The sequence below is a fragment of the Lissotriton vulgaris genome, chromosome 6 (assembly GCF_964263255.1).
Source record: "Lissotriton vulgaris chromosome 6, aLisVul1.2, whole genome shotgun sequence".
Classification (NCBI taxonomy): domain Eukaryota; kingdom Metazoa; phylum Chordata; class Amphibia; order Caudata; family Salamandridae; genus Lissotriton; species Lissotriton vulgaris.
In genome coordinates this window covers 1,637,422,683-1,637,435,818 of record NC_141694.1, presented here as the reverse complement: position 1 = coordinate 1,637,435,818, position 13,136 = coordinate 1,637,422,683, and the positions used below count along the sequence as shown (strand labels likewise).

General features: G+C 50.7%; 1 pseudogene; it reads right to left on the bottom strand.

The window, feature by feature from the left end:
* Positions 1-375: 375 nt before the first annotated feature.
* On the bottom strand, positions 376-12,581 carry LOC147709238 (retinoid-binding protein 7 pseudogene; annotated as a pseudogene).
* Between the last annotated feature and the right edge of the window lie 555 nt (positions 12,582-13,136).

The window sequence follows — 13,136 nt, the reverse complement described above, 5'->3', positions numbered from 1 at the left end:
TTAAATGCTCTGATCAGAACAGTGCATCAAAACAAAATGATGCCCCAGCAAATAAAGTGAGGGCATATCTGACTGCAAAATCTCACAGATATTTATCAAAGTGGAGACCCTGAAGTGTGAGTGCCCCTTCCATTCACCAAAGGGTGGGTGCCCCACCCCCTCCACCACAGGGGGTACAGGAGCGTGTAAAACTCCCAGCATGTATGATGCTCTAATCTACAGTCACAGCTACCAGACCATAAGCTAGGTAAGGGCTCCTTCATACTTGGCAGCCATGTTATGCACTTTCAATGCGCGGAACCATTTTAATCTGACGATACTCGAATAACAGTTCAGAGTTCACAAGCAGGTTTCACAAAACCTGAAGCAATGTAATTACTCTTTCGGGAACAACTGCTTGCACACTTGAACCTCGCAAAACAGTTCCAGGTGCAACTTGCACCCTCCAATCCAATGGGTCCAGCCACAGTTCTTCTTCTTTCCCTCCTGCACTCAAGTCAAGTGGTCATTGCCTCAGAAAGCTGTACTCATTCATTTGCTGTTGTCCAAGCCTTTTATGTCCTCTTTAGACTCTCACTGTGAAATCGACCAGGTAGTTTTGGACTGAGCTCTGTGTGTGGATAGTGAATGAGTCTCCATATGGCCGGGATGCCCGCCACCCCCTCCCAACACCAATTCCCCAAGGGGAGGAGACAGACACTGGTTTGAGCTTTTGGAAGGCGGGGGGGAGTTACCCCCCCCCGGCCGTATTTATTAAAATATGAAACAAAATTTAAAACATTAAATAAAAACGTTTCATGAATTATGTACAATTTTACTTTCGTTACATTTTTGATGAAGACATGTTCTTTGGCTAACCTTAACAGTTCTCTAATACAAAGGTTTCCTAGCCGAGTCTAGCATCCTGAAAATGTATACATTCTAAATTAAAATTGTACATCCTAGCATTAAGGGCCAACGGCAAGGTCTTAACCGGTGTCAGATCCCTACTACCCAAACTCCCGCCCTCACGGTGTGAGTGGCGCATGCGCAGAGGACTTTACCCTCGTTGCCAACTGTAACTTCCCTTGTCGTGGGGGCCCCCTCTCACTCGACGCCATCTTAAAGTTCGTCCGAGTCCCCGTGTGAGGTATCTGTAAGAAGGGCAGCGTGGACTCCCCCCCTTCCCCACACTCTCTTCCGCCGTCGCGGATATCCGGCCCCCGGGAAATTCGTAGGAGGGGCATCTAGCCGTCTCCCCCTGGGAGGGGCCTTTGGCCGTCTCCCCCTAGGCGACCCATCCGTAGTGGGTACCACCTACCCATGGGAGGGGCCAATGGCCGCCTCCCCCCGGGCGCTCCCATCCATTCTGGGTGGCGCCCCCCTAGGGACCTTGAAATTACTGCTCACCGATCATGACCTTACCGCCCGACCAAAAAATAAATACGACAGTTGTTTTACCTACTAAGAGGAGAAATTCACCTAACCTGAAACAGCTTGACGATTCATCAATTTATCATTTCTACAAAGGGAAAAAGGTCCTAAAGCACAAGACAATTACATTACTCGATACATTCCTTTATCTTTCTACAAAGGAAAAAAGGCCTATACACATTTATTCAATGCTGAACAACTTGACTGCATCTCTTTAATACAATCTGATATCATCAACAAATCACTTTATTCAAAAACATTGCAATAGGGGCTGGTGGGTGGGTCAAAATTGCCGCTTGTTCCGTCGAGGGCTCATGAGCAACGAGTGGTGCAGCCTTCAGAGCACTGGAACAAGAGGACGCTTCTTTGGATTCCCGCTCTTTTATCCGTCTGCCGGAGGGCGGGGACCCTCCTCAGGTATGCCCACAGGGCGCGGTCTTCTGGGTGGGTGTCTAGGACAACCCCTTCTGGGCGGGAAGGGCGTGCTTCGGCTACGCCGCTTTGGGCATACCAGCCGAACCACGCCCCCCGCCCCAAATGGTTTCCCGGGGGGATCGGGGCACCCATCCATACGTTCGGGGGGACCGAGTGGTCTTCCCTTTCCATATGGCCGGGATGCCCGCCACCCCCTCCTGTAGCATCCTGCTACAATAAACACAGACACTTATGATTGTGTAAACTGGAACTTTATTTAGCACGTCTTATTCATGCCCTGTCCCTACTCTAACCAACTCTTTCCTGTGTCCACTCCTCCTCTTCCTCTCGCCCCCTAGCTCCGCCCACTCCCAACTACTGGTGTGCTAACTTCACAACATCTCCCCCTTTTGTAACAAAACAAACAAACATACTGACTTCTCAGTCCATCTCCTCGATCAGTCTCTTGGGTGGACGTACGTCACGATGAGGTTGTGGCGACCTGGCTCTCGGACTATTAGTACTCAGTGTCTCAATGATCGGAGCAATGTTCTCATGATCATTTGAATGCAGTTCTTCCGCTCTAGGATTGTCCATTTCACTCATCATAGTTCTTGAGGTGTCTTGTGGCAGTTTCTTAAAGTGCGAGATGTTTCTCGTAACTCGCCGCTGCTCGGACTCCGCGGTCACCATGGTTCCTTTCCTTCTTGTGATCACCAATGGTTCGTCCTTGAATGGACAGTCGGTCTTTTTCTGCGTCTCTTGCTTGACTATAACATGGTCCCCTTCTTGTAATGATAATGACCTCGCTCTTCTCCGGTGGTCTGCGTAGGCCTTCATTTTTCCTTTGTTGCGTTCATCAGTTGCTCTTATTTCACGCGGGTCTTTCGCAGATGATGATGCTTCCAAGGCTCCATCCCACGTTGGAATGTGATTCCTCATGGGACGTCCCAGCATAAGGGTCGCCGGGCATTGGCCAGTCGTTGCGTGAGGAGTTGTACGATAAGCTCGAAGGACTTCATTGAGTGCTGCTTGCAGGTCCCTCCCTTCCGCGGTAGCATGTTGGAAGGTCTTTTTGAGTGTGGCCATGAACCAATCAATTGTTCCATTTGCCTGTGGCCAGAGGGGTGTAATCCTGCGGTGATGAAAGTCTAGGTGTTTCGCAAAAGCTGAAAAGTCATTTCCGTTGAAAGGGGGCCCATTGTCTGATTTAACTATCTTGGGAACCCCCCACGTTGCAAAGACTTCATCGAGTACTTAAGAGTACTGGCAGTGTTTGTGGACGGCACAAAGCAGGCAATGGGGTATCTGGAATACTCATCGATGATGGCCAGTACATATTTGCCCGATGACAGGGGTCCATAAAAATCTATGGCGATTTCTTGCCACACACCACTGGGCAGGGTGGTCATGTGTAGTGGTGCCGGAGGATCGCTCTTGCTAGTGAGTTGACAGAGATGACAATCCTTCAAGGTGGCTTCCACCAGTTGATCGAGGAATGGAAACCACACTCGTTCCCTTAGTGCTCGTTTGGTTGACACGATTCCCCGATGCCCTTCATGTGCAAGAGCAACCACTCCTTGTCTTAGTTGAGTGGGAATTACAATCCTCTGGTCTCGCAACAGTATGCCATCAGTTGTGACCGACAGCTCACCACTCACGTGCCGGAATGCTTGCATTTCACGTTGGGTCGAGGAGTCGGCATTATCGTCCTGAGGATCGTGTCTCCATCGATTGTTGCGGACTCTGTGAAGGACTTTCTGCAGGATGACGTCCTGTGCTGTACTTTCTCGAATGGTCTCCATAGGGATAGCTGGAGGTAGAGCTTGGTCTATTACAAAATGAATGTACTCTTCTGCGATGGAGGACTTGGAAGCTGACGATGGAAGGGGGTGCCGGGACATGTAGTCCGCTGGATTTTCAGACTTCCCTGGTTTGTGAATTATGGTGAAAGTATATTCCTGTAACCGTAGGCCCCACCTTTCAATCCTCGGGGGCATCTTGGATCTTGGGTTTCCATAAATGGTGATGAGAGCTTGATGGTCTGTAATTAAAGTGAAATGTTTGCCATAAATGAAATCATGAAAATGTTCACATGCCCACACTACGGCTAGGCTCTCCTTTTCGGGCTGGGAGTAGGCCCGTTCCGGGTCAGTCAGACTACGACTCGCGTAGGCAATGATGCAGCGTTGATCTGAATCATTCTCATATTGTGCCAGGATCGCTCCAAGCCCCACGGGGCTGGCATCCACAGTTATTTCAGTCTTTCGCTTTGGGTTGAAATATGACAAGTGGTCCGCTTATTCCACCGCTTTCTTGATTTCTTTGAATGCCTGCTCACACTGGGGAGTCCATTCAAATGGCTGACCCTGTTTGGTCAGCAAGCGGAGGGGATGGCTGATCGTTGCGTAGTCCCTAATATAACGAGCACAATAGCTGGCCATTCCAAGGAACGACCTGAGTTCGCTGACATCTTGGGGACTCTTGGTGTTGTTTAAGGTCACAATTTTGTCAGGGTCAGGTTTCATGCCGGCTCCAGAAAAGATATGACCAAAGAACTTCAGCGTGGCCTGGTGAAATTCGCATTTTTCTTTGTTCAGAGTCAGGTTTGCCGCCAATAGGGCATGGCAGACACGATTGAGTGCGATGTCGTGTTCTCGGACGTCAGAACCATAGACAAGGATGTCATCGCTATAGTTGAGCGTGTTAGGAATGTTTTGAATGACTTGCCGAATTGTTTCTTGAAATATTTCGGCCGCTGAGGAAACTCCGAAGCTCAGTCTTTTATATCTAAACAACCCCAGGTGGGTTGCAAAGGTGGTGATATATCTGGACCCCACTTCTAGTTCCAATTGATGGTACCCTTTATTCAAATCCAACTTGGAAAACACAGTGGCCCCATTAAGCGCTGCGATCATGTCGCTCAAATGTGGCCCCGGGTGTCGTTCTCTTTCTATTGCAGTGTTGGGCAGGCGCATGTCCACACAGAGTCTGACTTTGTTGGCCGTGCCCTTCTTTGGGACGATAACGACTGGTGATACCCATGGGGTCGGGCCGTCAGTGCACTCGATGATGTCCGCAGCTAACAGGTCCTGGAGTTCTTCCTCAACAGCAGTCTGTAGATGAAATGGTACCCGTCGAGGGTGTTGGGCGACGGGCCTGACTTGTTCATTGATATGCAATCTCACCTGACAGTCTTTCAATTTGCCCAATCCCTGAAACAATCCGGGAAACTGGCAGGTCACATCTTGGTTGTCGCTGACCTTGAAAAGAATTTCTACCAGGTGGAGCCGTTCAGCGGTTGGTAGGCTCAAAAGACAGTCTGCTTCGGGGCCCTTGATAACATGGATGACCGCTGATATAGTTGTGTTGTCGTGTGTAAGGGTCGTTGAGAACTTCCCCAGGCAGGGAAGTGGCTTCTTGGCCATCCACGTGAAAACCCTCATGGGTGCGAATGTCAGAGAAGGTCGTGGACTCATCCTTTCGTATTCGGTAACTGGAATGTAGTTTAAGGATGCACCAGAGTCTAGCACAAACTTTGTGTCGTGATTTCCAACTTTGATATCCAGCCGAGGGTATCTCTTAAGCTGATCTGGATCTGCTTCCAAGTTCAGATATTCAATGGTGTATGCCGAGTCTCGGGACGACGATCTGGATTCTCTGGAAGGTGACCTCCGCTCCCACCTGGACCGACGTGACTCTCTGCTAGAATGTGACGATCCAGAGGACTGTTCCGTCTGATCTTGGACAGTCGCGCGTGGTGTCTTTGAGTGTTGGACCGAGACATTCTTGGGGCTCTGCTTCGTGTGTCAGATCGTGTTGTCCCTGTGGGACCACTTCATTTTTCTTTATTGTAGTCCCCACACATTACTTCGAAGTGGTTAGTTCGACCACACTTCCGACATCTCTGGCCCATGGCCGGGCAGCTGTCCACATGAGGGTAGTCATACCCACATCGGTTGCATTTTCTCACTCTTTCCGATCTTTTCTCCTTCTTTCATGGTTCTCGTCGTTGATATCTTGATTGCTCTTGACGGGAAGACGTGTGCGACCTCCATTGTTTGTCTCTTGAGCTTCTTCGACTGTCACTTTTGGCGTGCACACGTCGCACCTGTTCATGACTCCCTTTGTGTTCCGTTTCCATGACGGCTGCGTACTTCTCCGCCTGATCATAAGCTCGTGTCATTTCCTCTATTTCATCCAGTCCATGTGCTTTTCTCAGCAGGCGCCTCCTGAGTTGATCCGAATAACATCCGTCTATTATTTGAGATTTGATGGCGTCATCTGTAGAGAAATTATCAAATTCACAGTATTTGGCTAGTCTCCGCAGACGCATCATGAAGGCACTCATGGGCTCATCCTTCCCTTGCCGAGCGGAGTGGAATGTGTGGCGCTCGTAGTCTACATTTCGCTTGTGAAGAAACTTTTTGTTCAAAACCTCACATGCTTTAATATAAGTATCCACGTCGGTAGCAGGAAGGTCTTTGAGTATTTTGACTATCTCTCGCCCCGCCAGGTTGCGCAGAGCAATCAACTTCTTTTTGTCGTCTACGATATCCGAACCTTCAGTGTAATCTTCAAACTCTTCCAGCCACTCTTGCCATTTGGGACCCATGCTCCCTCCCGTTGTCACCTTGATAGGTGCGGGTGCCCGCAGGAGCGACCCACTTGGTGGGGGCTGAGCGTTCTCTTCGTCGGACATTTTGCAGCAATCTCACTTGGCTTCGCCAATGCTTGTTTCTTTGCCAGTGCTTGTTTATTTCTGTCGCCAATGCTTGTTTTATTTCAGTCGCCAATGCTTGTTTATTTGACCAATGCTTGTTTTATTTTCAATCGCCAATGCTTGTTTTATTTGCCAATGCTTGTTTCTTTCAGTCGCCAAGGCTTGTTTATTTGACCAATGCTTGTTTACTTGACCAATGCTTGTTACCCCCCCCCCGGCCGTATTTATTAAAATATGAAACAAAATTTAAAACATTAAATAAAAACGTTTCATGAATTATGTACAATTTTACTTTCGTTACATTTTTGATGAAGACATGTTCTTTGGCTAACCTTAACAGTTCTCTAATACAAAGGTTTCCTAGCCGAGTCTAGCATCCTGAAAATGTATACATTCTAAATTAAAATTGTACATCCTAGCATTAAGGGCCAATGGCAAGGTCTTAACCGGTGTCAGATCCCTACTACCAAACTCCCGCCCTCACGGTGTGAGTGGCGCATGCGCAGAGGACTTTACCCTCGTTGCCAACTGTAACTTCCCTTGTCGTGGGGGCCCCCTCTCACTCGATGCCATCTTAAAGGTCGTCCGAGTCCCCGTGTGAGGTATCTGTAAGAAGGACAGCGTGGACTCCCCCCCTTCCCCACACTCTCTTCCGCCGTCGCGGATATCCGGCCCCCGGGAAATTCGTAGGAGGGGCATCTAGCCGTCTCCCCCCTGGGAGGGGCCTATGGCCGTCTCCCCTAGGCGACCCATCCGTAGTGGGTGCCGCCTACCCGTGGGAGGGGCCAATGGCCGCCTCCCCCCGTGCGCTCCCATCCATTCTGGGTGGCGCCCCCCCTAGGGACCTTGAAATTACTGCTCACCGATCATGACCTTACCGCCACAGGTCGGACAGTTGATCGACTATCCGGCCCCCCCACACCTCCTAAAGGTCATGCCTGCTCAAACCCCTTAGCCATGCTATGAAGTCTCCTATTAGTAAATCATTCCCCACCCCGGACAGGTGAACCCCATCATCCAGATAATAGTGATCACCCCGAATACACCCATGGGGAATGCTATGCAGATGCACGGAGCGAAACAGTTTCCCAATTTTATTGTTGACCCTCTTAACCGAGTGGTTCAACGCTGACACAGAGAAACCCCCCCGCCAAACTCTCCTGGGAATCATGTGGGACCAGGCAATTGTACACCCCGGGAGCCTCTTAGCCAACCAGCTGACTGCCGACAAAATGTGTTCCACTAACACTCGTCTTCCCAGTCTTACCATGTCATTGCCCCCCAAGTGTACTATGATTATAGATGGCGGTGACCTTTTCCGCCTTAAAAAACCCTCCATAAACGATTGAAATTGGTCAAAACAGAGGCCTCCCTTCCCATGGAAGGTCACTCTGAACCCGTATTCCCCAGATGCGTGAGTCGCGTCACCTGCCATGAATACTTCTCCGGCACGCCTCACGTATGAGTGGGCCACAACCCATACCACTTGCTCTCCAGTCGGTGCTCCTCGACCGCTGGTCCTCCAGTGATGGGTTGATCCCAGATTCCGCCCCGCGTAACAGGCTCGCAAAACTGTAATTCAAGCAAAAGACAACAAGCATGAGTGCATTTCGTCAGTCTTTTACAACATGTGCAGCCGCACATACCTTTTGAAACAGTTCGAGGACCAACGGCCTAGCTGTTTTACCTCTTCTGCCCCCATACCTCGAGCCGTAGCCTCAGTAGCGGCCCCTATTCTGAAGGAGTGGGTCCCAAAATTGCACGGGTCCATGCCCGCCTCGGCGATCGTCAGTGCTAGCACCCTCTGAAACTGAAATCTCGTCAGAGGGGTGCCATCCTTGTGCCTAAGCAGGCTCCCTCCCCATGTCGCCGGCCTCTGTGCCAAGTATTCCTCTAAACACTTTACCGGACAAGTGGGACACCCTCGAGCGCGCTGCACAACCACACTATCCCCCACAGCATCCTGGTCTGTCTTGGACCTAGCTATGGAGATTAGCATCGAATCACCCCTTATTTGCACGTGATCCCTGCCAAGGCCTCCCTCCATATCTTTCTTGTTCCTCGCCACGAGTTTGCTTACCCACATGGCCCCATGAAATGCCAAGGCGAAAGCTGCCCGGAACAGAACTGTTTCAGAAGGGGAGGAGCATGTCTCATCCAGCTTTGCTAAAAGCCGAGACAATCTCTCTAAACCAATCGCGTGCCTCGTATCTTGTTTGCGACCCTCCAGGCGTCGCCAGCCGCGAAGCGCCTTTCTGACTAAAAAGGAACCCGTTGGATCCCTTATACCGTGGAGCTGTGCCATGAATGATATGGCCGCCCTATGTCTGTTTGCAGTTGTGGCTGATCGGCCTTCTCTGTGTAGTGCTACTAGGAACCCCAGGAAGGATTCCTCCTGCCCCCAGCTATGTCTCCCTGCCGGGCCTAAAAAGGTGCAGTGAGAACGAAACGCTCCCTCATAAGCCTTCCTCGTCCTGGGCGCTAAGCTGGCTGCCACGAGGTCTTGTAATCCGGGGCACCGATCAGCCACAGTGCTTCGGGGAACGGTGCCGCCACTAGGTCCACTGTGGGTAGATAGCCCCTGAACGCCTGCATGTGTGAACGAGAGAGTGCATCAGCTGCATTATTCAGTACACCTGGCACATGTTTTGCCCTGAACTGTACATTCAATTTCATGCAACGTAAAACAATTTCGTTTAACAATCTCAGGATCCACTTGCAGCGGGCTGCCTGCTGATTAATGCACTCAACCACAGTCATATTGTCAGACCAAAACACCACCGAGCCGTCCCTAAAGTCGTCTGGCCATGCCATCAGAGCAACCCAAATGGGAAATAGCTCCAAGAACCCAATGTTACCTGTCAGACCGCTGGAGTGCCACCACGTCGGCCATACTTGCGCCGACCATCGATTACCAAAGATGGCGCCAAATCCCACGCTCCCAGCTGAATCGGTCCACAAACCTAGTTCATCCGATGATGCTGGTGGTTTGTTCCACACAACTCGACCGTTTAAGTCCGCCAGAAATGCCAACCAAATGTGCATATCCTGGCGAACCTCTGCCGACAGTCTCGTACGGTGGTGTCCCTCCTTGAGGCCAACCATAGCTTGTGCAATAGAGCGTGAGAAGGGGCGGGCCATTGGTATCACCCTTAAGGCAAAGTTAAGTTAAGCTGACCCACTGTTTGCTGTAACTGGTGCAGGGTCACTTTCTCCTTGCCCAGGCATTGCGTCAAGGAAGCCCTAAACTTGGCCACCTTTTCCATTGGTAAACGGAAACATCCTTCCACAGAATCGAGCTCAATTCCCAGAAACTCCAGTGAAGTAGATGGTCCAACCGTCTTACCTGGTGCCAATGGGACTCCGAACTCCTGCATGAGGATGCAGAAGTCCTGCAGCGCCTGCGCACATTTCGTATTGCCGGCCGCTCCCAAGAACAGGAAGTCATCTAGATAGTGCATAACGTGCCTATGCCCTGTGGTCTCGGTGAACGCACAAGAAATGGAGCAACCCATAGGCATGCATTTATCCATGTAATAACTCCCTTGAAACGCAAAACCTAGCAAGGGCTGGTCCCGCGGGTGTACCGGGGGCAACCTGAATGCCGATTCGATGTCCGATTCCGCCATCAGCGCTCCGGGGCCTAGATGATTTAATATGGCAACGGCATCGTCGAATGATGCGTACCGAACCGAACAAATATCCGGGTTAATGGCTTCGTTCACCGAGGAACCCTATGGGACAGACAAGTTGTGAATGAATCTAGACTCCCCTGGGTCTTTCTTTGGAACCACTCCTAGCGGTGAACACACGAAATCCGCCACTGGCGGGCATTGAAAAGGCCCCGCCACCTGCCCCAAGCTGACTTCTTTGGAAATTTTCTTTGCTACTACGCTTGGGTTATGTTGGACAGATAACTGATTTCTACAAACGGAGTCCCCCCGAAAATCCCCCGCCGGGATTTTGTAGCCATATAGGAATCCATTCCTCAAAACCCCGGCGGATACATGATCAGGGTAGTTGTTCAACCAAGGAATCAAAGCCATGATATCGACAGGTGTAGGCAATCGGTTCCCAAGCATCACCTCACTCTTGCTTAGACCCCCCTTTTCCTCCCGTTCCGCTGTTCTTTGATCTACAGCTACTCTCCGGGTCTGAGGAGTTCCCACAGCCCGCACACGCATGCCTGAACCTACATGTTCCCTGGGGCCTGTTACAGTTGCCTCTATTGAAGCCCCAACAAACCCCCCGCTTGCCGCCATTTCCGCCGGTCTTGGGCTGAAATTCCCCACCGGCGCTTGCTCGAAAGGGCAACGCAGGCTTTTGGCGAACGCACCAGGCAAGAGCTGCTTGTGCCATGACACCGAGTCGAGGCAGTCCCAGGTCAAAGTTGCATCAAACTCTTTCGCTTTTTGGAATTTCATGTCATATCCTTTCCACTCGTCCCCCTCATACATGGTATAAAAATCCATAATCCTATTCTGGTAACAGGACAACTCGGTCATCAATTCCGGCTTACGTTCACCCATGACTGCCGTAAATATCAAAAAGGCCTTTACCCAGTTCGCTACGGTCTCATCGACCCTAAATTCCGCCATCTTGGCCCGCCATACACTGGGGTGCCATAAATCTTTCTGGGATTTCGCATATTCCATCTCGCGATGGTCAGTCAACAATGAAAACATATTCACAAATTTTTCCCCCCATATCATTTCCTTTGTGGCCGCAGGGATGTGCTTGGCCACCCTTTCGCGCCTTGAAGGTAATGAACCTTCCCCCGCCATTGGCAATAGGTGCTTACCGGGTTCAACGGTCGTGTCTGCTGCCTTTTCCCGGCTAACCGTAGGTACTCCTGGCGCCACCTGTGGGAGAACAAAAGGAACATTCGCCGTCCTGGCTTCTCTCGACTGCCGTAACTGCTCGATTATTAGTCTAGCCTCCTCGGCCGGGTCCCCCGCGGCCACTGCCCCCCCGCTTTCTTCTTGAGCCAGGGTAACACTGCCGCTAACTGGATGGCCAGTTCCGGGGGCATCTGATCATCATTAACAGGGGTAATTACAACCGGGATTGGTAGACCTATATCTGGACTCGGTACCGGGCTGTCTGCCGGTGCGATGGGGGCGGCTGGGGGCACCTCAGGAACCGGATCCTCCCCGGAAACTGCCCTCTTCTTAATACGCTTCCCCCTACCCTCAGGGACGACTCCCGGCAAGGCCGGGCCTTTTACCTTCTTAGGACGGCCTGAGGGGTTGTTCTGGGCCGCTAACTGCTTTTTAACCTCGGCCAAACCTCGACCGATCGAATCAACTTTACCGAGTTTTCGGTCCATGATCGGCATTCGGTTCGACAAGGTGCGCAGTACCTTCTCCAGCTCGGAGCTCTTTCCTGCTTTTTTGCCGGCCATAGCTTCATTTACTCCGCTCTAGTCGATCAACGAGGTCCCAGATCCTTCGCACTCCAGATAACTGAAAGAGAAACAACAAGATTACAAGTTCTCAAAATTGCCGCTTGTTCCGTCGAGGGTTCACGAGCAACGAGTGGTGCAGCCTTCAGAGCACTGGAACAAGAGGACGCTTCTTTGGATTCCCGCTCTTTTATCCGTCTGCGGGAGGGCGGGGACCCTCCTCAGGTACGCCCACGGGGCGCGGTCTTCCGGGTGGGTATCTAGGACAACCCCTTCTGGGCGGGAAGGGCGTGCTTTGGCTACGCCGCTTTGGGCATACCAGCCGAACCACGCCCCCCGCCCCAAATGGTTTCCCGGGGGGATCGGGGCACCCATCCATACGTTCGGGGGGAGCGAGTGGTCTTCCCTTTCCATTCTGTTCAATCTCCTTCTGGGGTTTCATTTGGTGGCTTCAATTGTGGCAGAACCCACTTCGAGCTTCTGCATGTACTGCTTGAAATTCTCATTGCTGACCATGTTTCACATGCCGCTGAGGTCTGGGTGAGTCAGATGGGCTGTGATTGGGGGCAGAGCAGCAGCCGCTGTCAGGCTAGATCTTAAAGAAAGTGTCTGATGTTCGAGAGACATATCCGCTCATCAAGTAATAACCATACCCTTTGCATCTTACCAAAACTGCCTTGCTAGTAGGAGTCAACTTTTCAGAAGCAACTGCCAACTAAGGCTACTGTGCTGACCTTTAGGGGCAGATGTATCAAGATTCCATTTTGCGATTTCTAAATACTGATTCCTTAAAAATCGCTATATAGAAATCGCAAAATGGAATATATGTAGAAAATCGCTATTTTTTAGCGATTTCTTAGTCTTCCTTATTTGCGAATTCGCAATTAAGGAAAAATTTCCCATGCATTCCTATGGGCCAGGTGCCCATAGGAATGATTGTGAAAATATTCTCAATTTGTGATTCGCAATTTGCTAATCGCAAATTGAGAATAATTTCAAGGGTGCAGGGGTGTCTCAAAGACACCCTGCTGCACCCCTGAAATCTACATGTGTGTGCATATGGTGCACATACATGCCCTATGGGCATGTATGTGCATCACATGCCACCTTCACAAATGCCAAATAGGGCATTTTTAAAAGAATTCGCAAATTACCACCAACTACAAGTTGGTGGTAATTTTT